At 49.3% G+C, this 26,718-nt stretch overlaps 2 long non-coding RNA genes across 16 annotated transcripts in view, besides 1 other annotated feature; one reads left to right on the top strand and one right to left on the bottom strand.

Annotated features, from left to right (window-relative positions):
* Gm34081 overlaps positions 1–26,718 on the top strand; it is a 47,025-nt gene that overhangs the window by 6,706 nt on the left and 13,601 nt on the right. For 7 of the 15 annotated variants that reach the window (XR_872993.2, XR_872992.2, XR_872985.3 and 4 more), the window contains exons 3-6: positions 9,889–10,436; positions 16,704–16,832; positions 18,517–18,610; positions 26,348–26,608. This is a non-coding gene — a long non-coding RNA (predicted gene, 34081). Of the gene's footprint in view, positions 1–7,174; positions 7,631–9,865; positions 10,437–16,222; positions 16,557–16,703; positions 16,833–18,516; positions 18,611–25,258; positions 25,462–26,347; positions 26,609–26,718 lie in introns of those variants that run through there. The other 8 variants (XR_003950134.1, XR_872986.2, XR_872991.2 and 5 more) reach the window with 8 other exon arrangements.
* Positions 21,435–23,882, bottom strand: Gm34017. Its single transcript, XR_381920.4, has 3 exons — positions 23,776–23,882; positions 22,277–22,545; positions 21,435–21,593 (listed from the first exon to the last, which is right to left on the bottom strand). It is a non-coding gene; the product is annotated as a predicted gene, 34017 (long non-coding RNA).
* Positions 22,475–25,520: an enhancer, noted in NCBI's record as "VISTA enhancer mm799". NCBI's record gives its function as "enhancer in: midbrain (mesencephalon)[5/5] | forebrain[5/5]" and the evidence as "EXISTENCE:transgenic organism evidence [ECO:0001131][PMID:17130149]".

Genomic DNA, 26,718 nt, shown 5'->3' with positions numbered 1-26,718 from the left:
CCCTTGCTCCCACCAGCTCCCAATAGGTCGTCCTTGGCTCTGTGAACTTTGGGGAGCAGACAGCCCAGGGAGGGAGGGGAAATGAAACAACAGTGGTTCTTGAGGACCCATGCACTGAGAGAGATCGAGCCACTCCTTGTGTCTGCAAAAATATGAAAATTAACATCCATTCCACACATCCCCTGTGAACACAGAAAAAGACAGACTAGATTTTTTTAAAGCCTTCCCTACTAGCTAATTGAAAAAGAACTTTAATGACCGAAGTCCCTGGCAGGGGTCGTGGCAGGGGGCCCACTCAGGCCTGGGTGCCCCCAAAATACACCCAAAGTTTTCAAATGGTTACCCTGAATTCTGTAGACTTTCAAAAGAAGGAAAAACAAAAAAAGCTAGAAGGCCATTCACACAAGCTCATCTGCTAGTTCAAGGAACACAGGAGCGCCACGTACAAAGCATACAGGGCAGGGAGGCTGGCAGCACTAGAGATGCCAGGGACAAAATGACAAGCACCAGGGGGGAAGTGACTCTCTTCACATGCTCAGAGCCAGCAGGAAAGCTAACTGTGCCCTTACTGTGCCTGGGCTTCCCTCTAGGTACCTCTGCCTAGATCTCAAATAGACAGCTCTCAAGCCCAGCCTCTGGGGGTGGATGAGTGCCCCCCTCCCCACTTCTCTGCAAGGCCAAGTCAACAAGTGGGAAATTGTCATTTAGCTGACAGGGAGAGCTGGGTTGGGGGCTGGGATGCCCATGAAAAACTGGCGCTCTTGCCTGGGTGGGAACATCAGGAATGTGGGCCACGTCCTTTCCCGACAGCCTGGCCTTCTGTACGTTTCCCAGAAACTCGTTCTGTTTACATGGAGGGGCCTCTCCAGAGCAGGGGGCCACTCAGATCCTGTTTGCAGCCCTAACTCATTTTCTGTCTGGCTCCAGGAACAGGCATCCTGGAGTGTTGAACGTATGGCCACGTGGTCAGCCAAGAGATCCAAGCAAAACCCTCTGCCTTCCCGACTAGAGATGTCCCTGAAAGACTGCTCTAGGGTTCCCACAGGGCCTCACATACACCCCACCCAGCAGGCACAGACCCAGGCCCACTTATGGCTGTTTCCACAGCTGGAGCCTGGGCTGTCCTTCAGAGAACCTTGAGTAGATCTGCATGGAGGAGCCCCGCTGGGAAAGTCAGGAAGGGACAAGGGGCATTATACAACTCTTCTCTCCCACCTCATGAAATGAGGTGACAGAAGGGTGTGGTGTGTGGGAAGAGGAAGGAAGAAGATGATGGGGGAGGCAGGGAGACCAAGGTGACAGAGGACTGGCTGCTAAGACCAGATTGTCCTTTCACACTGTTCCTTGGCAGGAAAAGAAGGCTCTCACAGACATCTCAGGGATTGTAGTATAGCTAATGGGTGAATGTAGGATACCTTGGTCTCCTTGGGGCTTCTGCCTAAGACTAGCAGTGTCCAACCCAACCAAGTCCATGAGCTTTGTGCAGTAGGGGATAGCTGTGAGCGTGGCCTAACACAGAACTGTGAGCTTGCTTAAAACTACATTTCCTTTTACATTTCCTTTTAATTTGATTGCACAGTTGAGTGTGTACTTTGGCAATGACAGAGCCGTGTCGTAACGTCTGTCCTCTCACCCCTGGGAAAGAGTCCTGGGATCCCGTGTGGGCAGGAAGAGCAGCAAGGGCCAGAGGAGCTAGGGATAGCTGAGGCAGAGGAGCCTCGCTGTCCTGGGAATGTCAGTATTGCTAGAGCGTTCTTGTGACAGCGGTGTCCCTTTCAGGAGGTGATAGCTAGGCAAATTCCCTACTGCCCTTCCTTGATGCCTCTTTCTTGGGACTCCCTGTGGTCTAGTTGGTGACAAAGATGACAGAGGCTCTTGAAATGAGGAAACAGGCTGTTGAGTGGTTAGAATCCATTGGTTTCTAAGCACTTCTTGAGCTTTAACTTTGGACCTTTGCCAAGAGAGAAGGCAGGGTGTCACACTGTGAGGTTCAACCTATTCCAGATTGCTTCCAGCCCCCATTTCCTTCTAAAGTTAGTAGCCTCCCTTGGAGAATCCCAGGGGAAAGGCCTAGCTGGCCATATGGTGGATCACCCAGAGCTGGAGGCTGGTATCAAGTCTTGGAACTCACTAAGCTCAACAGATGTATCTGCAAGGGCAACCTGTAAGGTGATTCTTGCCTCCTTGGGACCCTCAAAAAGCCAGGTTGTGGTCTCAATACGATACGGCAACCAACGCTATAGTGGTTTCTCCTGGGCTAGAGCTGGGTCAGTAGAGGTTCAACTGTGAGGCTTAGGATGACATGGGACTTGAAAGCAACTGTGAATCCAGTGTGTGTGTGTGTGTGTGTGTGTGTGTGTACATACAAGCCTACATGTATGTGCAGAGAGATAAAGATAGTTTGCGGTTTTCAGGATGGTATGTAGCCTAGCGTAGTACCTCTAAGCAGTACTAAGAACCCAAGTACCTGCCCCCCCTCTCTGTTTGCACAGCCAAGACCTCAGGTCTGCCTAAACAGGAAAGGAAGCTGAGGCTTCCTTGTTCTGACTGCCCCATCCCCCCACCAAAGGCTGACCCATCCCCCACCACTGGCCGCCAGCAGGGATTTCCTGGGCTTAGGATCAGCCCATTCACTAGGAACCAAGAACCTTGGGGGAGGGTTAACCGGTCATCAATTTGCCATTTCTCATGAAAGGGAGGTTTTTGTGGGGGGAGGGGTGTGGAGGCCTCTGGCCTCTGGAGGGGGGGGGGGGGCGAGGTGAAGACCCCTGGCGAGCAACAGTGAAGCTTTCTCTAAATAAAGATGACCACAAAGTGGTGGATGGTAGTAGATAACCTGTTGTCTGAGAACAAAGAGCGGTGTAATCACAAACCAGAACGAATTGTGGTGAATCACGGGCAACGGTCACAAAAAGCTGCACTGGGACAGATTAGGACTGGAAAGCTAAGGGGACATACTCTCCACTGTGGCTAGTTACAACACCACGGAATTAGGTTGCGGCAAACCGCCGACAACTGGCAGACCTCAGGTAATTGACAACCTCGAGCCGACCACGGGTAATTGGCAACCATAGGCAGCTGACAGGCTGCAGTAAATGGCATGTGAGTGACTGGCAAACCCCAACTTAGCAAAAGAAGTTACTTCACACCGACTCATGGTCCTGAGCGTTGGAGCCTTGAGCCCAGAACAGTACCATGGCTTACAAGCTACTGGGGGGTGGGGGTGGGGAATTACTAGTCTTGGGAGTGAAACTATAGTCATCAAACTTCCCTGTAACCCCAAAACCTACTACGTTAGTTTCCAGGCCGTAAAGATGACCACAGGAAGTCAACTCTAGGAGCTGTAGGAACTGAACCCTTAGTCAGGTGAGAGATATTTGCAAAACAAGTAGATTCAGGCTTTGGGTTTAGAGCCTTCTGATTTCTACAGCTTAGGGGTTTCTCCAACCCCAGTGTAGCTTTCTGCCCTGGTTTAGGGAAAAGTCAAAATGGTCACCCTAACCCAGCCTGCTGATCAGAGGTTTCCGTAAATCAAGTGGGAATTGTTTTTGTTTTCTGAATTGTGCCTCAGTGCCGTGTTAGGACCTGCGTTTTCTGCCCTCGGGGTTTTATACAATACCAGCTAGTGTCTTCATTCATGGGGCCAGGTCCACCCAACTACCCTTGATGAGTTCAGGTTGCAGCCGGGCTCTCAGGGGAGTCAGGAATCCCGGGGCTCAGGAGTAGGGCCACTTGCATCAGAATGAAAGCCTGAAGCAATCCCACCACAGCTTCTTAGCATATATTCAAGAGGATTCAGTATTCTAGGGTTTGTCACCTGGCTAACAATGAGCAGCAGGCCTGAGATTCTCTGAGACCCAGAGAACTGAAAAACTTGGTGAGCCTTGGTCAGAAAAGTGTTTCTAGACAACGGTGAGCCAGGATGCCAAGGGTTGTGGTCAACAAAAGCATCTCTGTGTACCACGAAAAAACTGGCACACTGCAGCAGACACCATCCCACGAGGAACTGGTAAACCAAGAGGAACTGGTAAACCACGAACATCCACACTTCACTGTGGGCAGCTTGGAAGCCCTAAGGCACAGGCTTGCTCTTTGTCTTCCATAACTAATATCCTGAAACGGAGTGCCAGATTTCAAACCCCAAACTCCATTCCTTGAATCCCAGAACTGAGCAGAGACGAGTTGGCAGGACGGCTCTTTCCCAGAATCCACTGGGCCTGTTTTGGGGGCAGCTTAGTTAACCACAGGGCTCTGGTTATTTGCAAAACAATAAGAAGGGATGAGACTCCTCTAGGATTCCCAGAGTTTCTCGGTCTTCTTTTTCTTAAAGAAACAGGGTGTCTCCCGCAGGCTTCCAGGAGGTGTTTGAAGATTGGAATTTACTAAGGGCAACCTGGGGAGGAGGCATTGATATTATTCTTACTCTTGACCCTGTGAGAGATGCTCAGAAAGGCAGTGGGGGAAGACACTGTTCAAAGAAAAAATTTCTGAGACCTAAGGCCTCTAAGATTAGAGATTGCTATATAGTCCACAGTCTAGCAAGGCTACAGCAGGGAGACAAGAACTCCGAGACCGGTGTTGTAAGTGCATGCAGGATCGCAATGCCTCCAGCCAAGGGCTGCCTGGGAACTGTGGCTGAAGGAAGTCAGCTCACAAACTGCCATTTAGAATTTGAGATGTGAAAGTTCTCTTTATTTCCCAGCTAACCTGAGCTCCATGCTATTGGAGGTCCTGGGGGGGGGGGGGGGGAAACTCTGCAAGTACCAGATTCCATCAGGAATTCCAAAGCTAAACTACAGTCTGTATGGTCACAGCACCGGAGAGGACAGCCTCTTACTCGCGTGATCCCATTCCCAATCTGTGAGAATGTTTTAGCCATCCCCTGTGCTCAAGGCATTCTCCATTGACAAAATAATGCAGCCCTTCCCTCACTCCAGGAGTTAAGGAAAAGAAAGAAACAGCATAGCATAGCGGCTGCAGCGCTACTCCACGGCGAACCGCGGCACAATTCCACGGCGGTTCGCGGCACGCGTACACAGCGGTACGCGAAGCGGCATTAGTACACGGCGAACCTCCTCGCTAGTTCACGGAGGTCCGCGGCACTAGTCCATGGCGAACCTTGGCACCAGTCCATAGCGATCTGCGGCACTGACTGTCCACTATGAACCGTAGCGGTAGTTCATAGCGAACGGCAGCATTGTGTACAGTAAGCCATGGGACTTGCCCATGACAAACCACAGCACTTGTACATGGTCAGCCTGTGTACTAGTCGATCGTGAACTGCAGCCTGGGTCCACAGCACATCTCCGTATAGATTCACAATCCTTCCTAACACTAGCATGATGTACCTTAGCACAAATATAGCGTGTACTATAAAATGGCTGCATGGTGCCATATAGACATATCTCTGTGCACATACAGGATGATAGGACTCATATACCGTGAATTGCAGTGAGTACAAGAGTCATTGTGCTTGGTATGGGATATGCCATGGCACAACTACACAGGGTACTACAGAGTAGGCCTGTTGACTTGTAGCAAAGTACATCGTGTAGCACTGCTCTGGCACAAAGCAATGATACAAGATACACCATGACATAGACATAAAGATCCACAGTGTGTATAAATCATCCTTTACGGTAAACCCACATACGTGTGCCATGAGACACCAGGTCTATACCAGAGTATACCTTGAATTTGTGCCTCAAAGCACTAGTTTATATTGTATAATCCATGCACTTTTGCTGTGAGGCACTTGGCTCGTACCGTAGTATACTACGTAGACAGGCCGCGAGGCGCTTGGCTCATACCGTAGTATACCACGTAGCAGTGCCGCAACACACTTGGCTTATACCGTAGTATACCACGTAGCTGTACCACGTATCGCTTGGCTTATACCGTAGTATACCACATAGCTGTGCCACGTATTACTTGGCCTATACCGTCGTATGCTATGCATTTGTGCTGAAGGCACCTGACCTATATTGCAGTACATCCATGTATGCCAGGCCAATACTGTAGTACACCGCGTATCTGTTCCGCGAGTCACCCGGTTTGTACCATACATACTATACTATGTGTTTGTGGCGTGAGGCACCTGGCCTATACTACAGAACAGTCACGTACCTTTGCCACAAGAACATTCAGTCTTATACCATAGAATACCATATATCTGTGATGCCAGGCATTTGTCCTATACCGTCATATAATTGTACTTTGCCGCGAGGCATCTGTCTTATACCATACATAGTACACCCACATATCTGTGCTACAAAACACCAGGCCTGTACCATAATATACCATATTTGTGCTACAAACCACTTGGCCTATACCGTAATATATGGTATTTATTTGTGCTGTGAGGCACTTGGCCTATACCGTAGTATACCTTTTATTTATGCTGTGGAACACCTAGCCTATACCATAGTGGACCACATAAGAACATTGCTCCATGATACATCCTGTTCCCTAGTGAAGGTTTGCTATGCCTGTGTCATAGTGCACTACCTGAATCTGTGCCACGGTAAATGTGAATCTATCTATGATGTGGAGCTTTGAGCCCAAGCCGTAGTGCCTGCACCGTGAAGCTTTGATCCTGTGCCATGGAGCTCTGTACGGGCGACATGAGCATGACACGCTACTGCTCTGTGCCGTGAAGCACCAGGTCAAGACTGTTGTGTCACACTTAGCTTTGCTGCTGCACATCCGGTGTACCAGGCTGTAACGGACCGTGTGTATGTGCTGTAGCCGACTTGAACCTGAGCCGGGATGGACTGTGCCTATGCCGCGGTACTTTGTTGTCTGTAACTATGGTGACTTGTGCATCAAGTATCTGTGCGCAAGGCACGGTTCCTATGCCATAATGTACTGCTCCTCAAGGCCCAGTGAGAGCCTGTTACTTCGTAGCACTTTTTAACGTAGAAGGTCCGTGTACTACCACCCAGAGGTACACATAGGTCAGGATCCATCAGGGCATGAGTTCAAGTGCACCTTGGCACAACTCCGTGGTACCTCACAGCACAGGCCTAGAACACTATGTATGGCAGAGATGCATGGGAACCACCTCAGCACAACTACATGGCACAGTATGGTAAAGGCAAGACGAATCACAAGATCTCAGCAGGGTCCGCCCTGAACCTCAGTGAGGGCCCCCAGGGATCCTCGGTACTGCCAGGTTGACTCATCTCTCAGAGTCCTCCTGACAGTTTGAAATCACTGACGTGGGATTCAATGCATCTCATTCTCACTGCCGCTAGGCAACCAACCCCACACATGTTCGTCAAACCTCTCCCTGTTTGCTCAAAGGTGAATAAATAATCTAGCAGCATCGAGTGGTCTTAAGGTGGCCCCATAGGTCCCAAGCGTGCCCGCCAAACCTGATTTTTCCAACCCTTGGGCTTCTGGGCTAAAGGACATGAAGGAATCATTCTCTAAGCATTTCTACACCCCCACCGCTCTCTCAACCTCACCTTCCTCAGACACACCCAAGCAAGCAAGGGCAGTGGGCGGAAACTTGAATTTTGATTGTCTGATATTCAGTTTAGAGTGGAGGCGTCTTTATCTTTTTCAAAGGAATGACAGCAAAGAACAGCAGCTCCTCCCAAAGACGACCTCCCTGGAGCGTTTGCAGGTCAGCACTTCCTCATTGAGCCGGCACTTCCTTATTCAGCCAGGGCTACCCTTGCCCCGTGGGCTTCTGAGAAGCCTACAGATCACACAAACTTTCTAACCGGGGAAATTCTGCTCTGGTGGGGTGGAGAAGGTCTCCATTCTCTCCAGCCAGTGAGAGCTGGACTCTTCTTGGGGGACCCCCGAGTCTAGATGATGGCTGTTCCTTGGTTTAATTTTTTATTTTATTTTATTTTTTGTGGTTTTAGAGCTTATTTGTAGAAAGGCAGAGAAAAAGAGAGAAGGTAGAAAGAGGGAGATTGGCCATGGCCACGTGGAGAGAGGGTGGGGGGAGAAAGGGAGGGAGAGAAGGAGAACTAGAGATGAAAGTAAGAAAGATGAGAGCTTAAGAGTTGCTTTAACCTCAGGGTTTTAACATCACTTATCCCATTGAATGTCTTGGGTTGCTTTTTTCCTACTCTTTATTTTGTTTTATTTTAATTTTTTTTTGGTTTTTCGACACAGGGTTTCTCTGTGTAGCCCTGGCTGTCCTGGAACTCACTCTGTAGACCAGGCTGGCCTTGAACTCAGAAATTCGCCTGCCTCTGCCTCCCAAGTGCTAGGATTAAAGGTGTGCACCACCACCGCCCAGCTCGCCTACTCTTTATTAGGGATTAAACCTAGAATTGTGTGTGTTCAATAGGTGCTCTATCATTGAACACAGCCTGGCCTTCTGTCATTGGATCTTGACCTAAGTTCCTAGAGGTAATGTTTAGTCTTTAATACTGGAGATGCTTAAACCAGAAAAGGCAGGGCACCATGCCCTTCTTTTTTCTTTTTTTTTCTTTTTTTTTTTTTTTTTTTTGCCAGTTTTCAGATTGACCTACAGGAAGTGTGACTGCCCCTAACCTCTGTGCTATTAAGAAAGCAAAGTTGTAGGGTGAGGGTGGGGGTCAGATCCCCTCAACACAGATTCTACAGGTGAAACTCAGAAGGGTCGGGGGGGGGGGGTGGGGGCTTCTGAGGAAAGGCAGACACTGAGCTCAGAGCTGGAGAGACAGACAAACAGCCCTGAGAGTCTGGTGCAGGGTCATGGCAGGTCCCAAGAATTCTACTCTAGAGTTAATCCTTTACAATGACAATGTTTAGGTTCAAGATGGCCACGAGGATGCAAGTAGGGTCTCCTCTGGAAGAATGCTGAAGTCCTAGGACATGTTGAATAACCAACAGCTAGCATTTGATGTGTGACAAGCTGAGGGAGCCAAGCAGGTCCCTGTGGACGACTGAGGCAGAGAAACCTGGTAGCAGAAGGGATGTGTTTGTTACCCAGTCAGAAAGATCCGGAATGCCTCCCTAGTGTTCACTGGAGCCTGTCTCCTTTAATTCTCCCAATAGCCCAATCTGGAAACTGTCATAAAATTATAACCTTTAAGACAATTATAGGAAAAATTCTTGTCCTTTGTTTAGCAGGATTTGGGGAGGGGGATGGTGGACCACAAAAACAAATGAGAAGACAATAGAAACAAAAAATCCAAAGGATCCAATGGTATGTGACCAAGGAAGGTCCTTGCTCCTCTGCTGCCTCCCCACCCCACACTCCAGGGTGTGCTGTGGGGGGTGGGGTGGGCAGGGGTGGGAAGCCTATTGTGGAGCAAAAAAACCTTCTTTGTGGGGCACGTTCTCACCCCTGGAGGATCTGGACACTGTGGATCTGAGTGTTCTCTTTTCTCTCAATGGGTTGGGTCTTTGTTTGTTTGTTTGTTTGTTTGGGGCCTGGTGGGGAAACCAAAGAGGCACTGTTTGTACTGGGAAAACAGCTACCTGAAAGGGCTCCTCCGTAGCTCAGAGAGCCTGGAGAGAAAGCTGAAGCTAAGAGAGGGCTCGCCTGGAATGATATCTTCTTCTGAAAACAACTTTACACACAAATTCTTCTTCCCTTGGCCACGTGGACACTACCCTTTCTTGAAAGGCAGAGATGGGCCCCTTCAGGGTCTGGAAGTGCAGCAGTGAGGAGGTCCCCCAAAGCGAGGGCTGTACCTCACAAATTCCTGAGGACCAGTCAGGCATATTTCCTTTCAGTCCGGCAGGAAATCAAAGTGCAGGTGCTAAGAGAAAAACCACACCACTGTGCCAAACAAGGATACCTCTGGCTCTGGGGCTGACTCCCAACAGGTCTCCCTTCAAGACCACATGTTAGGGATCAGGCCAAGCTGGGGGTGGGGGGTGGGGGGGTCAATGTCCTGTTCTTCCTTCTCAGCTTCTTCTTTCTTCTCTTCCCAGATGCACCCCCGCCCCCATCCTCAGGGCTCAGAGGAAGTCCATGAAATGAAATGCTGGCAGAATGGATGCTCCATGAACACGCAGGTTTTACCTAACAAGCAGAACCTGGAAGCCACTTATCCCAAGCCCTAGCTAGGCTACAAGAGCTTTCCATGAGTGTCTGAAACAAAGCTGGCCCAGGACAGAGAGGTAGCTGGCACCGGAATAAGACCCAGAGATGATCCAGAACTATTCAAGCATGTTTACATTTACAAGGGAAGTGAGTAGAAGGTGTTTGCTATTAACCCTTGCTTACCCAGCAGCCCTCATGGGTGAGAAGATGACAGGTCCTTACCCCTCCACCCTCAGCAGAACCCATATGCGGCTGTGTTCTTTTCTCTCTGCCTCGCAGGACAGGAGGAGACCCTGTGCCCCAGAATACAAGTGGAAGCCTAGAACATGTTTCGAAGACTCGCCATCTTCTTTCTGGGCAAGGCACTTCACATCAGCACTTGAGAGGCAGTGGCAGAGGACTGCCTTCATCTCCACCTTGGATTACATAGTGAATTGTGAGTCTTGAAGCCAGGCAGTAGTAGCACCTGCTGGTCTGACTCTTTGTTTTGAGGGTGACTTTGATTCTTCTCAGTGTTTTCTATTTCCATATACGCTTTAGAATTCACTCAGCATGAGTTTACCAGGTTCCATACTTAAAAGAAAAAAGAAAAAAAATCCTCTCTGAGTTTTTATTGAAATTATGCTGACTTGTAATTTAGGGAAAATGTTCTTTTTGCCCTTGCTTTGAGAGAGGGTCTTGCTGTGTAGTCCAGGCTGGCCTGCAACTCGGCACTCTGCCTTCACACCCAGCCAACAAAGATGCCTTAACATGAAACCCGCCAAGCCATGCTGTCCCTCTTATTCTCATCTGTGTGATTGTGTGTGTGTGTGTGTGTGTGTGTGTGTGTGTGTGTCTGTTCTGTGTCTGTGTGTGATTGGGGTATATGTGTGTGTGTGTGTTCTGGGAACTGAACCTGAGTCCTCTGGAAGATCAGCCAGTGCCCTTAACTGCTGAGCCACCTCTTCAGCCCCCTATTTATTCCCTCACTCTTTTTTTTTAATTAGATATATTTTATAGTACATGTGTGATTGTTTTGCCTCTGTGAGTATAGCACATGTATGTTTCATGCCTGCAGAGGTCAGAAAGCATCAGAAGGCACCAAATCTAGTTCCAATTCCTTGGAACTGGAGTCATTAATATTTGGGAAGCACTGTGTAGCTGGTAGCAATGGAACCTGGGGCTTTTGTAAGAGCAGCAAGTGCTAGCAGCTGCTGACCCATCTCTCTCCGCCCCTCTCTGTTCGCTCCCATCCTTGCCTTCTCTCTACAAGTTTATAGTTTCACTGTGTTAACCTCTGACCAACGTTGTTTCCCTGGGTGTCTCCTGTTTCTGATGTTACTACAAGTGGCACTTTTACTTCTACTTCTTTCTTTACTTTCTGGTTATCTGTAGCAAATACATCGAAATACAATCGTCGTTCAGTTTTGCTAAACCCGTTTGTGGGATCTCCATAGCCTTGTTATATTAGATTTTTATAGACTTTAGACAAGAATGCAGTGGGCACAGAGTTTGTAATTGTCCCTACTGTGCTTCTAACATCTAGAAATAAGTAATGAGCTGCTGTTCTCATTGCTAGTATCAGTAAAGTGTTCTCTTCTTCCTCTTCCCGAGTCTCCCTGCCTGCACTCTTACCCATTCAATTAGTGGATGTATTTCTTGTGGTATGGGGACTGAATGTTGAACCTCTGGCTTAGGGGCTTACAGTCTGCAACAAAGCTATACCCAGCTCTATTTGTACATTTTATTTTGAGACAAAGTCTCACTAAGTTGCCCAGGCAGGCCTTGAATTTACTCTGTAGTCCAGGCAGGCCTTGAACTTTCGATCCCCCCGGCCTCAGCCTCCGGAACAGCTAGGATCACAGGCCTAACCGCCAGGCCCAGCCTGACATCTTATTGATCTTTTACACTATCAGCTTTTGGTTTCATTGATTTTTCTCTGTCACGTTTGTTTTATGATTTGTGGCTTTCTGTTTTGATCTTGGTTATTTCCTCTTTTCTGCTGACTTTGAGTTAAATATGTTGTCCTTTACCTTGCTTATCAGTGTAGAGGTGAGGGACAGGGACCTAAACTAAACATTTGACTCTGTACACTCCAGAGTCCTCAAATTCCCATGTTAAATCATATATGATATGCTATTTTTATGATTTATTTATAGTACAGGACACTCTATGGCTGCAATGCTAGCACTAGGGAGGATGAGGCAGAAGGACTGCCACAACTTTAAAGCTAGCCAGGTCTTTATAGACAAACACTATAAAAAAGAAAGAAAGAAAGAAAGAAAGAAAGAAAGAAAGAAAGAAAGAAAGAAAGAAAGAAAGAAAGAAAGAAAAAAGAATCCTGTCTGCCTTCCCCCTTTATTTATCCTTCCAGTTCTTTGGGTCTAGGGTTGTTTGGAACTTTGCTATTACCTGAATCGTTTTAAACACAGCACTTGCTACCCAGTCAATGGTCTATTTTTCTAAATGTTTTGTGTGTATTTGAAAGAAATATCTTGTGTCCGGGTGGAGTGTTCCATAAATGTCAGCCATACCCAGTTGTGGCTTGGCCAGTCCAAGCCCCACATACCCTTGCTGGCGTTCCAGGGAAAAAGATGTAGAAATGCCCACCTAGCGTGGCAGAGTCCTCTCTTTCTCTGTGTAGTTCTTTGTGTATCTGGAAGCTGTGCGGGGGTCATTGCGCCCAATGGATTAATGACCCCGTTATCATTACAAAATGAACCTTTTTAGCACTAGTATTGGGCTTCTCTCTGAAGCCCACTGGTCTGGCATTAATGTGGTCTTTATTTGCTGGGGCCTGAGATGCAACCTAGCACCCCGCTTCTTGTTTGGCAAGCATTGCAACTGCGGAGCCACACCCACAATCCTCAACTTTCTTTTGGTCAGGGCTAGCAGCTCAGGTCTCTTCTCACCCTTTGTGCTTCCACATCCTCGCAGGCAGGCAGCGTTGGACCTTGCTTGTCTGCTAATGGGGGTGTTTGTCAACGTATTGCCAGATTGCTTTTAGTTGTATTTAAGCCTGCTTTCTACTTTGTTTCCTTTTCTCTACCAGCTCCCCTCTCTCCTTTTCCTCTTCCACCTTCCAAGCTAATTGTTACTTTGTATCGTGCCAGTTTCTCTCTCTGATAGGCTTGTTAACCATAATTCTTCACTTTGTTGCTTTGCTCATTGCTTTAAAAACTGTAGCACACACAGGGTGCTTCACACAAAGCTCAGGGACAAGACCCCGGGTCTCTCTACTATGGTCACAGATGTTACTTTCTCTGTGTTGTAAACTCTACACTACAGCTCCAGTATTTTAAACTGCTAATTATCTTCTAATGAAATCTAAATATTGGACTGGAGAGATGGTCCAGTGATTAATGGAGTTCATAAATATGACTCTCGGGACTCACGTGGGGCAGCTCACAACTGTCTGTAGCTCCAACTCCAAGGGAACCCCACGTGCCTGGCCTCCACAGGCACCAGTGCTCATGTGCCTGCACACATACACATAATTAAAAGTAATAAAATAATTCTTTGAGACAGAGTCTCATTAATGTAGCCCTAGAACTTAGTATGTACACCAGGCTGGACTCTTAAGTCTGAGATCTGCATGACAGTGCGGTAGATTGGGGTTAAAGCCATATTCTACCACACAGCGTATAAAATATTTTCTTTTTTTAAAAAAGAGGAATTTAAAGAATTTTTTCTTCAAAAACAACAAAAAACCAGTCTTGAATATTTACCGACATAGCGTGATGTTTGGTGTTCCTCAGTTTGATGGGTTTACTTGACATTTCCTGAGCTGTGGGTACACCCTTTCAGTTCCAGGATGTCTGTAAAAGGTTTTATTGCACCTTTGTTCTTGGGAGTTATTTTCAGAGAGGGTGGAATTTGAGAGTGACAGCTCTTTCCTTAAGGACACTTCAAAGATGCTGCTGCTATCCTCTTGTTTGTGTGTTGTTTCTAGCCTGAAATCTGCATTAATCCTTAGCTTTGTTCTCTAAATCCCTGCTCCCCCCCCCCCACCTCCTTTAAGGCTTTTCCCTTCTTGCTAGTGGTTACTAGTTTAGACAGATTGTGGGGTGTCTGGGTGTCATTTTTTGCTCCCTTATTCTTCACTTGGGGTTCACTGAGCTCTTCTGGTTGTGGGTGAATCTGACCCTCTTCTAACCCAGCTCTCCCTTGTGCGCCAGGCTCCCCAGTCATCCCTATATTGAGATGCATGCTCTTATTGAGATGCATGCTCTCATCCAACAACCCTCTGGTGCTACTTTGGGTCTTTGATCCCCCAGCCCTCAGGTGATTCATTTTAGAAGGTCCCCCACTCCTCCATGTCCTCTACCCCTGCCATGTCCAATCTGCCAATGGTATGCAGTGTGCTGTTCACCTCAGCACTCCTTGGAAGTTCAATTTGTCTCCTTCTTTTCCTAATCTCCTGCATGGCTATGTATCTTTTGAAACTCTGAGATAGAATTGCAGCAGTCACCCCTTCTAAGTCCTCTGCTGCTTATTCAAAAGTCCGAGGAGTCCCAGGTCAGCTGTAATTAACCAGCCTCCTCCTTGTGGGTGGCATTCCTAAACCTCTTTGAACGTCTGGTAAACTTTTTAACTGGCTGCCAGACCTTGGAAATTTCACCCCGAGTGTGTGCTGCATATCTCTGCATTCCTGTAAATATTCTTGAGCTCCCTTCAGGGGTGCAGTCGAATTACCTGGGAATGGCTTCATCCTTTTGGGTCTGGTTTATATCACATAAGAGGTGGGTTGGAAACACATTTAATCTCAAGCTAATTATTTCCCTCTGCTGGGGCTAGAATTCACCTTCTGAGAATTCCATCCAGCACCCTGAGCGTGTGAGGCTTTCCAGACTGACGGGGGGGGGGGGGGGGGGGATAACAAAAGTGATGGACAGCCCTGGGGAGTGAATGCTGGCCACTCTCCCTTGCTAATCTCTTTGGATGATTTAAACTGTGGCGGTTGTTGTTTTGTGGAACTTGGGATAAAACCCAGGACCTGTAGCACATTAGGCAAGCATTTCTACCTCTGAGGGGCACCCACAGTACCTGACATTTTTCTCTTTAGTGTACACACACACACACACACACACACACACACACGAGAGAGAGAGAGACAGAGACAGAGACAGAGAGACAGAGACAGAGAGAAAGAGACACAGAGAGAGAAACAGAAAGAGAGACAGAGAGAGACAGAGTCAGAGTGACAGAGAGACAGAGAAAGACAGAGAGAGAGACACAGAGAGATAGAGAGACAGAGAGACACAGACAGACAGACAGACAGACAGACAGACAGACAGAGGCACAATTCTCTCTGCTGGATGCCTGAGGGAAAGTCCTAGGGCCTCTGCCTCCGAGGTTTTCTTTCCTGTTGGCCTTCTCATTGTGCTCTGACCAGAGAGCTCTGGCACACTGAATTTCTCTCTGCTCAATGCTGGCTCCTTAGCAAGGGCTGCCTCCGAAAGCGATCTGAATTTTCCCTCCTGGAATTAAGGCCTGGAATCTCAGCCCAGGCTAAAAGCTAGAGCAGCCGCTCTTTTGTTTCCGGTCTTTCAGCCATGTTCATCTTAAAACCACATTTTCATATATTCCCCAGTGTTCTTGTGGTGGTGGGGTGTATGTGTTCCAGGCATGTGCACGTGGACGTGTGTGTGTGTGTGTGTGTGTGTGTGTGTGTGTGTGTGTGTTTTCTTATAGGCCTTTAGCCTGGGTTTCACTGATGAGCCTGGGCTGGCCCCAGGGATCCTCTGTCTCTACTTGACAAACTCTGAGAGATTCCAAGCCCATGTCTAGCTTTTTTACATGGTTTCTGGGGAATTGAACTCAGTTCCCTCATGGTCACCCAACCCTCACATAATCAACAGGACTGTCTCCCCAGCCTACTTTTGTGATTTTACATGAGACTCAATCTGTTCTCTGCTATGCCAACTGTAAACATGGAAGTTCGGCAGTTAAGTTTCCCGAGATGACGGCCCATATCCCCACAGCTTCAATTAGGCATGTTTAAATGTATGTCCTATTCTGTCTGACAGGAGGGTACAGTTGTCATTTGGGGAATCTCCTAGTGTTTATGTGTAAAAAGCAGTCCGCTTGCTTTCTCTAGGAAACCAAGAATAGGATCAGGAAAGCATAGATCTAAACTCTCAGAGGGTCTCAAGGGGGTCACAGCTCACAGGCTCCAACTCAGTCAAGCTATCAGGAAGCCAAAGCTCAGAACAGAGTGGACAGAAGTATCAGAAGCTGGTGTGTTGGGGAAGACATGGCATTGAGGCCAGCGCCCTTGGAGGTGGAGTCTGCAGGGTGACAAGTGAAGGCTCCCACCAGCTGTTATTTCTGTACAGCCAGGGCGGGGGCTCAGCTCTGGAGAGCAACCAGCATTTCTTGCTGAAGGCCTCTCTGCTTGCTGAGCCACCTCTGGACCTGAAGCCCCTTCCTCTCTCCCTCACGGCCTTTGTCTGTAGAACAAGGTCAAGCCCTCTAGCCAGCTCAGGGTCGAGGCAGGGCAAGCTGAGGCCTCACATGACTGGACTGCCCAAGCCAAGGGGCTGCCAGGGTATCAACTAATCCCTACAAGAGGCCAGTAAGTGTGGGTTTTGGGTCCCATTTTCCATATTAGGAGCCAGAACTCCTGAGGTACTCAACTGGCGGAAGGGCCAACTCCGAGTCTTCCTGTTCTGTAGCCACGAGCTGCCCCTTCACTCAAAACCTTCTGTTCCTTAAATTCCAGGGCACCCAGACCCCAGACTCTCACCTTGGACCATTGCCTAGGTAGAAATAAGACACCAGAGAGCTCCCTGCCATGTTCCAGGCCTTCTCAGTAGAACAAAGCTGTACATTCCCAAGTCATCTGTGGCAGGTAATGATGGATTGAGAGGGTGTGGGACGAGGGTCTGTCCTAAATAGGACATGCTGAGAGTCTGGCAGGGGACGGCTATGTCCTGATCTCACACATGCATGGGGCTAAAATTGGAGTTGAGGTAGTCTTGACTTTTTCCAACCTTGGTTCACCCATCCTTGGCCTTCAACTTGGGAAGGGTGGACAGGTGGTCCTGGCCCCTGGGCCCATGTGCCGGAATTCCTGTGCTCTCAGCAGAAGCCCTAAAATAGCCCAGGACAGGAGACTCGATGGCGCTGTACTCTGCCTCCCTGTGAGGAGCCATGGGGTTTCTGTGGACAGACACAGGGGCTAATCCCTCCTGCTCCCCAAGCCTGTGGCAATCTGGGGAGCTGAGGCACCAAGCAGACCTGGCCCTGGATTTCTACCCAACTGCTTGTTGCTGGGGGCTTAGGGCCAGTCTCCTAAGCCCTGTGAGCTTCCCATTTCTCACTTGTTCATGTTTTTTGCCCTTCCGTCTGTGGAACCTGGTGACTCGCCATTCTCCAAAGGGTCTTAATTGGTCCTTTTTCTCATTCCCAAGGTCCTACAGCCCTGTCTTATTTCTTCCATGGACCCAGAACCCCCAGAGTTGGCAATGCAAGGATTCATCCCGCACTCTGAAGTGTGCAATTTACTTCTGCCTAAAGCCGCTGTCCTCTGTTAGTTTCAAGTATCCCCAGCTGACATACAGGGAGAGCAGTGGGGTTGCTGCTTGAGTTTCCTGGCAGAGAGCTGATTTACCAGGTTCCAACCTAGGGCTCAGGGGCCAGGCAGGGCCTTGGCCTGGTGGGAAGCAGGCTGTGGCCTGAAGTGATCACACTCAGGGGACAATGCGCCTGATTCTTACAAGAGTTGGTCAAGACTGCTCTCTGTCCTGGTTTTCGGCTGGGAAAACTGGAGCCCACCAGTAAGAAATGACACGTTCAGGCATACATTGCCAGCAGCGAACAGACCTGACGGTGGTGGCACCCAGTTCTGTTGCAGTCAGGCATGCACGTTGGCATCTCTACTATCATATACACACACCTAAAGCCATAGAAACTTCTAGAAAAGGTCTCTTATTCTGATTCTGAAGCCACCAACTTGCAGAAGTCAATCAAGAGCTTCCTGGCACTGTGTCCCATGTCCTGAGTTGTCTTTAGGGTCAAGAATCTGTGTGTGTTGGGTGTGTTGGCCAAGACCCCAGAGAGGCTCTGATGCCCTGGCTGGCTCTCTGTAGCCATCTCAAGACCTTCAACTGAACCTGATGGGTGGGTAGAGGGGACTGACATCTTTTCCTTATAAGTCCAGCCCTTGGGACACTCGGGTGGCTAGGTGCCTGGCAGCTGTAGACATTGCTGACCTTCTATTTGTGGACTGTAACTTCTGTACCATTTTGAAAGGTCTTTCTGAAGTGGTAGCTCTACAGCAAGAGCCACCAAAGGACTGATCCTGTCTCCAAGGGCCTCAACTCTGCCCTTTGGTGAGGTTCAGGACAAGTACGGTTATGTTGCAGTCGCTTTTAGACTCTTTCTGGACACTCATAGTTTGCTGGGCTTTACATGACCCCAAAGGAGGGTCTCCTTCCCTAGCCTGTGGAGAGCTATGGCTCCAAAGTGACAAGCTTAGCCAGGTTTGGGAATCTAGGTCTCTGTGTGTCTAAAAATCATATTTGGTCTTTCAGAGGGGTCACAAAGTCTGTTTCCCTGCTGATGAGGCAAAGAGGGCCTGGGATCCAAGCACACAGGAGCAAGAAGCAGGAGGTTTTCAACTTTGAGGTAAGTTGAGTCTATACACAGTGTGTTGGAGGCTAGGCTGAGATACATACTGAGGCCCCCATCTCCAAACCCTACACTAGACCCTGGCTCCAATCCCAAGAACTGCAGAGCAACAAACTAACGCCATAAAAGGTCTGCCTTTCAGATTCTTCTTTAGATACCTCCCTAACAGGTGGTCAAGGGCAGTGCCAACACAATGTGCCATGTTCCAGGCTATTTCCAGGCCCTGCTTTGGTTACAGGCATCTGAGTTTTCCAACAGGTGGCAGGACCACCCGATGTCCCCCCATCACAAGTGGAACAGGCGCCATGGAGAACGGGACAGAGTATGTGCAGGCTCATTCCGGCACAGGCTGGAATGTACATGGGACCCGGGGTCTGGTTTCAACTCTGCCTTTCCCCTCTACACTCCACAAGCAGCCGTTGTGTTAATCAGGGCCAGAACTAGCCCCTACGACTCTAACAGTTACACGGTCTCTTTCATTATCTGACCCAAAGCTGCACAGGTCTTAGAAGGACAGGTTCCCCAAGTTTCCAGGCTGAGTGTAGGGGAAAGCAGTCTCTGAGAAAGTCTCTTCTAAACTATGTAGACCTACAGGGTTTTCTAGAAGAGTGTCCGCCCTGACAGTACAAGTACTTTGAGTTTTAAGACCAGGGGCTGCAGACTTCTCATAATGGCTAGGTATCTTCATAACTCCCAGTATCTTCACCCATCTGGGGACAGAATTGAGAACCGCTCCTGAGTGCAAACTATTTGGTGACATGACCTCCCTTAAGGTCCTCAGTGGCCCAGCATTCTCTTGGCCTCCCCTCTACCTCCTAAAGCTCTCTCTGTTCATGAAGAGATAGCCAGACCCTGGCTATTGCTCCTCACGGGTGAGCAGAAAGGGACATCTACTCTAGTTGTTCCTTGGATAGCTTTGAAGACACTCCAGGATATTTAAAGATAGCTAGGAAGTGAAGATAGACAGTATGTATCACAAATGTGGAGTGAGGAGCCACACCCAGTCAGTGGCAGACCCTGAGACCTAGGCAAAGAGCAGGAGTCATTCTAATAGACCTAGGAACAGTTCTCCTCCCCAGTGAATGAGGATTGACTAGAAACTGCAGGACTTACATATACAGAGGCCTGGGTGGGTAGACCACTCTCAAACCCTTCTTTCTGCATACCAAGCTCTCTGCACCAGGCCCGAGGGGATGCACTACGATCCTGTCCCAGAAGTGCCATCTATACGTGTAGGGAGAGTTTCAATAGGCCTTATCCTCCCATCAAGGGAGCTTGCCAAGATCTGTTTGTCCCCAGGTCAGGGAGCCTGAGGAAGCTCTATATGAGGAGACAGCAATGTCTAGGTGACCTGCCTGGGCCTCTAGCCAGGTTGGGGCCCCATCCCCAGCCAGGCTACCCTGCCTAGGTTTGCCGGCCTTGAGCGTTGGAAGGCTGTACAAAGATGGTATTCATGGTGAGGCCTTAAGTCCTCTTCAGGATGCAGCACAGTTTAAGTAAATACATAAGGAAGTTGGATGCTGGGGCCAGACTGGGCTTGTCCAGGGTGGTGGGTGCAGCTTGTGTTAGGAGAGAGAAAGAATGGCTTCCATGTGCATAGCCTCCTTAGCCCTGGGAAATCTCTTCCTCTTTGTCCGATTGTGGGAGACTCCTATAGACCCTGACTCAGCAATGGGTGGGATTTCTCCAAAGCCAGACCCTATCTGGAGGCTAGATAAGGGCTTTAAGCTTCCAGGGCTACATTTAGCAGACTCTGGGATTTCTCTTTTCACTCATTTACAAAGGCAGTGCCGGGGCAGAGGCGGGGGGGGGGGGGGGGTTGGGTATTCCACAATGAACATCTGAGAAATGAGACACAGTGAGCTTCAGAGCTGGCCCTGTACTGAGTGAGCAAGGAAACTGAGGCAGAGCCAGCCCTGACGTTAGAAAGTGGAAATTCAAACCTCCCTCAGGAGTATGTTCTCTGGGGCCCCGTGTGTGGGAGGGGGGTGCTGACCTTCGGTGTGTGCTTGTACGGCTGCACACACCACCCCCAGCCTGCACAAACAGAGCAGGAAAGGCCTCTGCATGACCTGTGACTTTTGAAGAGATTCCTGTGTCTGGATGACCTTTGACTTCTGAAGGGAGTCACCAAGGCCAGGGGCCCTGGTGACCTTCTGTTTGAAGCTCTGCTTCTGGTTCTAAAGTACGTTAGGGGCAGGAAGAGGGCAGAGGGGGCTGACCACATCAGCCAAGCATGTGGCTTTCCTCTGGCAGGCCTGGGGGACAGGGTGTCAAGGTCTGACATTGACTGAAATATGGAACTTCTTCCCGTCCGTCATGAGGAAACCTGGATTTCCAAAACAGGATCCTCGTAAAGAGGGGATTCTGGGAAGAACAGGCACTCTCTTGTCAGAGCCACTCAGAAAAGCGGGCTCTTGCTGGGACGGTTAATTGAGGAAGTCAGACCCTCTCCTTTAGCCCCACTGAGGAAGCAGGGCTTCTTGGAAGAAGTCCCACCTCCCGCTAAGCCTTGAGTTCTTGCAGTCTCTCACTGGAAAGAGGCCTCTGGGGCAAGGCAACCATGTGTCCAGTGGGGTCGGCTCCAGCTAGCTGATTGATAAATGAGTACTCGGCCATGCTGGGTAGGATCCTTTGACATAGATAGATGGGGGGGGGTCAACGCACCCTGGAATCCTCCCACCCTCTGCCTAAGACTCAGCTCCCCCAAAAGCAGCCCCAGAGGACGGAGGAAAAGAGGCACACTCTTGCTCCCTCCCTCCACGGCTCAGATCAAGTTCCTATTTGTCCTAGGCATTTTGCCGTTGTATAACCTCTCCCGATTTAATAGAATTCCCCGGGTCGACTGCCACTATCAGGGTGTGGATTGGCGTAGCTTCTCTGGACGAGGACTTCAGGTGCTCCTTCTGATGTGGCGATGTCCACGTATGGGTAGAATGCTCAGGCCACTCCTTTCTCTCTCCAACAGCTCTATCTGTGACTAGAATTAAAAAAAGAAAAAAAATGAAATTGTAGCGACCTCGCTGCCCATCATTAAAGAAAAATGGCTTGATGAAGTGCTTCCATTTAAGGATACTATTTACTACTTGGTTGACAGACAGAGTGAAGCCGGGTGGCAGGCACAGGCAGGGGAAGTTGGGAGCATGTTGTGGGAGCAAAGACGAGTTGAAGGGACCGTCTGTGTCGGATGATCCCATCTGTTAAAAAAAAGCATGAGTGTGTACATATTTAGTTAAATGACTGGATATGCCTAAAAATATTTGGAAGGAGCCACGGCAACCAGTCAGCAGTGAATATTTTGGAGGAGTCTACATTCTTCCTTCTCTGAATCTGTTACCACAGGCTGCTTCTGTCACGCAAAAATAAAGATTGGCCAAAATGGCTCACCTTCAGAGGCATCGCAGGGGCGTCGCAAGGGAGCATTGTCGTATGCACCCTATGGGCTCTGCCTAGTGCCTCTCTGAGCCACGTCTGGGTCTTTGGAGGGAAACACCCCTCCCCAGTGGAGACCTGGTTTATTGGGTGTCTCAGCAGGCCTTGTCTGCTATCCTTTAGATTGGTTGACTCTCCAGAGCTTTGTTTCTTTGTGGACTTTGGTGGGATGTGGACAGTGGGACCAGAAACATCCAGAATCTACTGGTAGGTCATAATGGATCCCGTTACCTTTGCCTCATCTCTTCCTTTAGCTTGTTCTGGTCTTGTTTTCCCTCTGTAGCCACTCCTGAATTTTGCCCCCAAACTTTGAGGAAGTTGTCCTGGCAGGTTTCATGACAGAGCTCGATGTGGGGACAGGACGGTGCCTGGGTCTCTGGCATGGGTGGTTTGGACCATGGGCTGCCAACACGACACCATGACATCTGTCCAAGTGCTCCTTCTGGAACTTAGCAAAGCTCAGACGCTGCTGAAGGGCTGCCTTCGCAGAGCTGGAACCCCTTGTTGGGAGGATATGAGAAAGATCAAGGAAGGAAGGCTAATGGAAGACAATGAACTCTTGTCCTAGAAGTAGATAAGGTAGGTTGAGGAAGCGAAGGGACCCTCCACTAAGGAGCTACAGTCCCATCACCAATCCCAGCCAAGGGGGCATCTTCATTTTGTCTCTCCATCCCTGTCCCACACACCTACCAAGGGCTGATTAGCTCTGATTTTGGTTCACTTAAGAGGGTAGATGGCACAGAGCCAAGGGGTTTCACCAGGGCAACTGTGAAGGAGATAAAGACTCTGTGGCCATCTCCATTGCACAAGTCCACATCAGAGCACTCGCGTCAAGCTGGAATTACTCCACGCACAGCCAGCCCAACAATATACACTCAGCCCTTCTCAGGAGCAGGACGTACCGCTTACATGGCTGTGGGCTTTCACAGTTCGGTTTGGCTGAGTTTGGTTTGTGAACAGGACTGTTTATCAGGCTGCCAAAGGATCATACACTGTTACACATCCAGGAAGCTGTACTCAGTAGCTGCCAGGTCCAGAAATACAGCTTCGAAAGACAATTAGTTACTCCAGCGAGCCAGACTATACAAGACTAGGGGGCCACTGCTCTAGCTAGTCAAGAGATGAGGGCCAGCTGGATCACCCTCTCTGGAGGGGCCAAAAAGACAAAAGTCACCCCACTTCAGGGCTTAGCTGGATTCTGGACACAGACAGCAGTGATATACCCACTTGACTGGAGATCAAGATGCCACAAGGTTAGACCTTGGCCCAAGCCATAGAGCTAGCTACGACACAGGTAGCCTGGGGCCTGTATCTTTCCAGACCCCAGCCTGTCACCATGTCCAGATGCCACCCTGGGCCAGGATAGGATCTGCCTGAGACCTCCAGCAAGAATAGAGAAATCAAGTCAACCCTAATTAAATCACACACAGAGTGTGGAGGATGGGGGCCTGTGCCACCTGCCTGCAGGCTTTATTGTACCCAGTTAATCCTGTCCAGGTGTCTTCTGGCGGCCCCTGATCAATTAGTCACTGCAACTGAAGCTGAGTGTAATTAATTATTCAATTTTGAGCTGTTCCAGCTTAATGCGGCTGAAGTGACATCATGTAGCCAGGGTGTGCTACAGGCAAGGGACAAAGGCTGGCAGGGCTGAACAAAAGCCCCCGTGCAGTGCACCTGACCTGTTCTGAGTCAGGACTAATCCTCCGGCCTCACAGAGCGAGCCCACTCACCTCAACACTCGTGCTGAGCAGGTGTGTACACTCCCACGTGGGCCTGCTGACCTCAGCCTGCACCGAGAGGCTGGACCTCTGGGGTCAGTGACCCTCATTAATCAGTTCTCTGTCCCTACTCTGCTCTGAGCCCTGCTTCTTCCTCACCCCAAAGCCTGAGTTTGTAGCTCTGAGGGACCCCACAGGATTCTTCTGTGGCCACCGCTCTGCCCTAACGCCAGGCGCTGAGGGGAGGTAGGGGCTCTGGAAGCCCCAAAGCAGCTCTAAATCTGAGAGAGGCTGGGTGGAATCCCAGCAAAGCCTTCGCTGTATGGGGCCCATCTTGAAGGCAGTAAAGGGAATTAAAGCTGGTTGTCTTCCCTTCCTCTGTGGCCTGAGGGAAATGCCTCTCTTCCTCTTTCTCCCTAATTGGATCTCAGCACCATCATCTACCTCCCTACCACCACGATCGAGCTCTAACAGTCAATCTGACTACAAGTCCCTGGGATCTGCGAGTCTCAGACTTCTTCTTCCTCCTGTAAGTCACACAGAGTTTGTGTGCACAAAGCCAGTTCCTAGTTCCTGTCTTACGGGCTTAGAGCGGCCGGCTCTTGCACGCTTTGCTTCTTCGGGACCCTGCTCTCTTTCCTCTTGCTTTGAAACAGGCAGCTCTCCAGAGTCCACAGCCACCCAGCACTCCCTCGGGTCCCCCTCCCTCTCGCAAAGGGTCCCCAGTATGTGTTTATAGGCGCCTCCAGCTCAGGGCAATGACCTCTCTCCCTGGCTGTGTTTTCTGGGCGCCCAGCTCTGTGCTAAGCGCTTAATGGACCCTCCAGAAATGTTTGCTGAATTCATGAAAAAAGAAATGATTAAATCAGCCAAATTGAACTCATTATCTCCCCCCCCCCTCCCTCACCAACGAGGGAGACCCTGGACCCTGCACGTAGATAATGGTGTCATTACCGGCTCCTTTCCCTACCCAGCTGCCAGGGGCATCTCTACTCTCTTCTTTCCACACCAGCAACCAATGAGCTATCTGGCTGGCTCCAAACAGACCCCAGTCCTGCACGTTTCCCTGCCCCTCCTCACAAACTGGGTTTGGGGCTTATTGTCTCTTGCTAGTGTCTGTGCAGGTCTGTCCTGTGTTCTGTCTTTAACATCACTCCTACAGGCTATGGCCTTTCTGAAATGTCACCTGGACGCAAAGTGTTCTGCTTCCAATGTCCAGATGGCTGGAGGACAGAGGGGTGGGAGACAGACAATTTGTCTGGTGTTTGTGAGGCTTTGGGTTCCACCCTCAGTGGCTCAGAAAGAATGAACAAATAAAACAAAGTGCTCAGGTGATCTGAAAATTCAATTTCTGGGCATGCACTAGGGGGGGAAAAGCCAGCAGGGCCTCGGACAGAAACTTGCTCATCCATATTCTTAGTGGCATTGGCCACAGCAGACCATCAGTGGAGACAGCTAAGTGTCCCCAAATGGAGTCCACCTAATGTGTTCACAGCGGGATGATGCCTGACTTGAAAAGAACAGGACACAGGCCAGCCATGGTGGTGCACTCCTTTAATCCCGACCTCAGAAGGCAGAGGCAGATCTCCATCTCTGTGAGTTCGTCTCAAAAACAAACAAACAAACAAAACCCAGAAAACGGAGAGTATGGGAAGGCACAGCCACAGCGTGAGATGCCGGGCTGTTGTTCTGAATAAGGTGAGGAAGGATCGATTTCATAACTCCGCTCATACGATGAGCATGGGGAAGGAAACACTCAAATGTGTGTGTGTGTGTGTGTGTGTGTGTGTGTGTGTGGAGAGCATTGCATCATGGGAGTGGAGTTCTGACTGGCGTGAAGGGCGATGGCGGAAGCACAAAGTGTGCCTTGTGCCTTGACCGTAAGTGCAAGGTCAGAAAGGCTGGACTTGGTGATGTCTACAGATATGTAGTGGTATGACAGCAGTTCTGTCTACAACAGACCAAATGTGTGGCAGTTCCTACAAGAGTGTAAGAGCTGACAAATCCCCACACTTGGGGTGTTTCTCCCCACCCCCTGCCCTGTCTCTCTTTTCTTCTTTTTCTTTATTTCCTGGCAGTGAGACTAGAACCAGGAGCGGATCCACACCAGGCAAGTTCCCTATCACCAAGCCCCTCTCAGCCGCTCTCTGCATATTTCTTCTGGTCTTAGATGTGTTCTTACCATGTGCTTGCCACCGGCTGTGTTCATAAAGGTCTATGCTACATGCATCTGCAATCTGGATGTCCTGTGCCAGACATACAAGTCAAATGTACCACAGACTCTGCTGTGCAGCTTGGTGCAGGGACACTGTGACCTGCTCACAGTGATCAAAGGACCTAATTCACAATGCACTTCCTAGAATGTGTTTTTGTCGTTTGTGCCTCGTCTTAGCACAACTTTTAAGTGCCCTCAAATTTAAAAAAAATTATCAAAAAATTTTTAAAAAATTAAAAAATAAATTGCAAAATGTTCAAATGTCTGGGAGATCTTCGCTCCTAACTTCCCAGCGTCTGCCCTTGCACCTCTTCTGGCTGGGGCGCCTCATACAGCCCTGTATTCTCCCTCTGCTTTGCCTTTACTCAGGTAACCTTGTTATCTCAGTCCAAGTCTCTGACCACACTGCTCTGGTGATACCTGGCAACGAGAAACCATGGATAAACACTTGGTGAATTAATGAAGTAGGAATGAATGTGTGGCTTGCTTACATCCAGACTCTCCATGAAGTCTTCCTTGTTTCCAGCCCCGACAACCCCAGTGCACCGAATCTCTAGGAGGAAGGAGGCTGAGCACAGCAGAGAAGAAAGGTGTGGACCAGGTCCTTCAGCAGCCCTGAGAACTGAAAAGGTACGCTCATTGGGTGACAGCCCATCCATCAGCTGGTGTGTTTATGCAGTCAACTTAATTGGTTTCTGTGTGTGAGAGAGATCCTTCAGGAAAAAAGGAGGAAGAAGGGA

The sequence above is a fragment of the Mus musculus genome, chromosome 12 (assembly GCF_000001635.26).
Source record: "Mus musculus strain C57BL/6J chromosome 12, GRCm38.p6 C57BL/6J".
In the NCBI taxonomy this organism is placed as follows: Eukaryota; Metazoa; Chordata; class Mammalia; order Rodentia; family Muridae; genus Mus; species Mus musculus.
The sequence above is the reverse complement of the archived record's forward strand: the minus strand, read 5'-3'. Positions and strand labels throughout refer to the sequence as shown.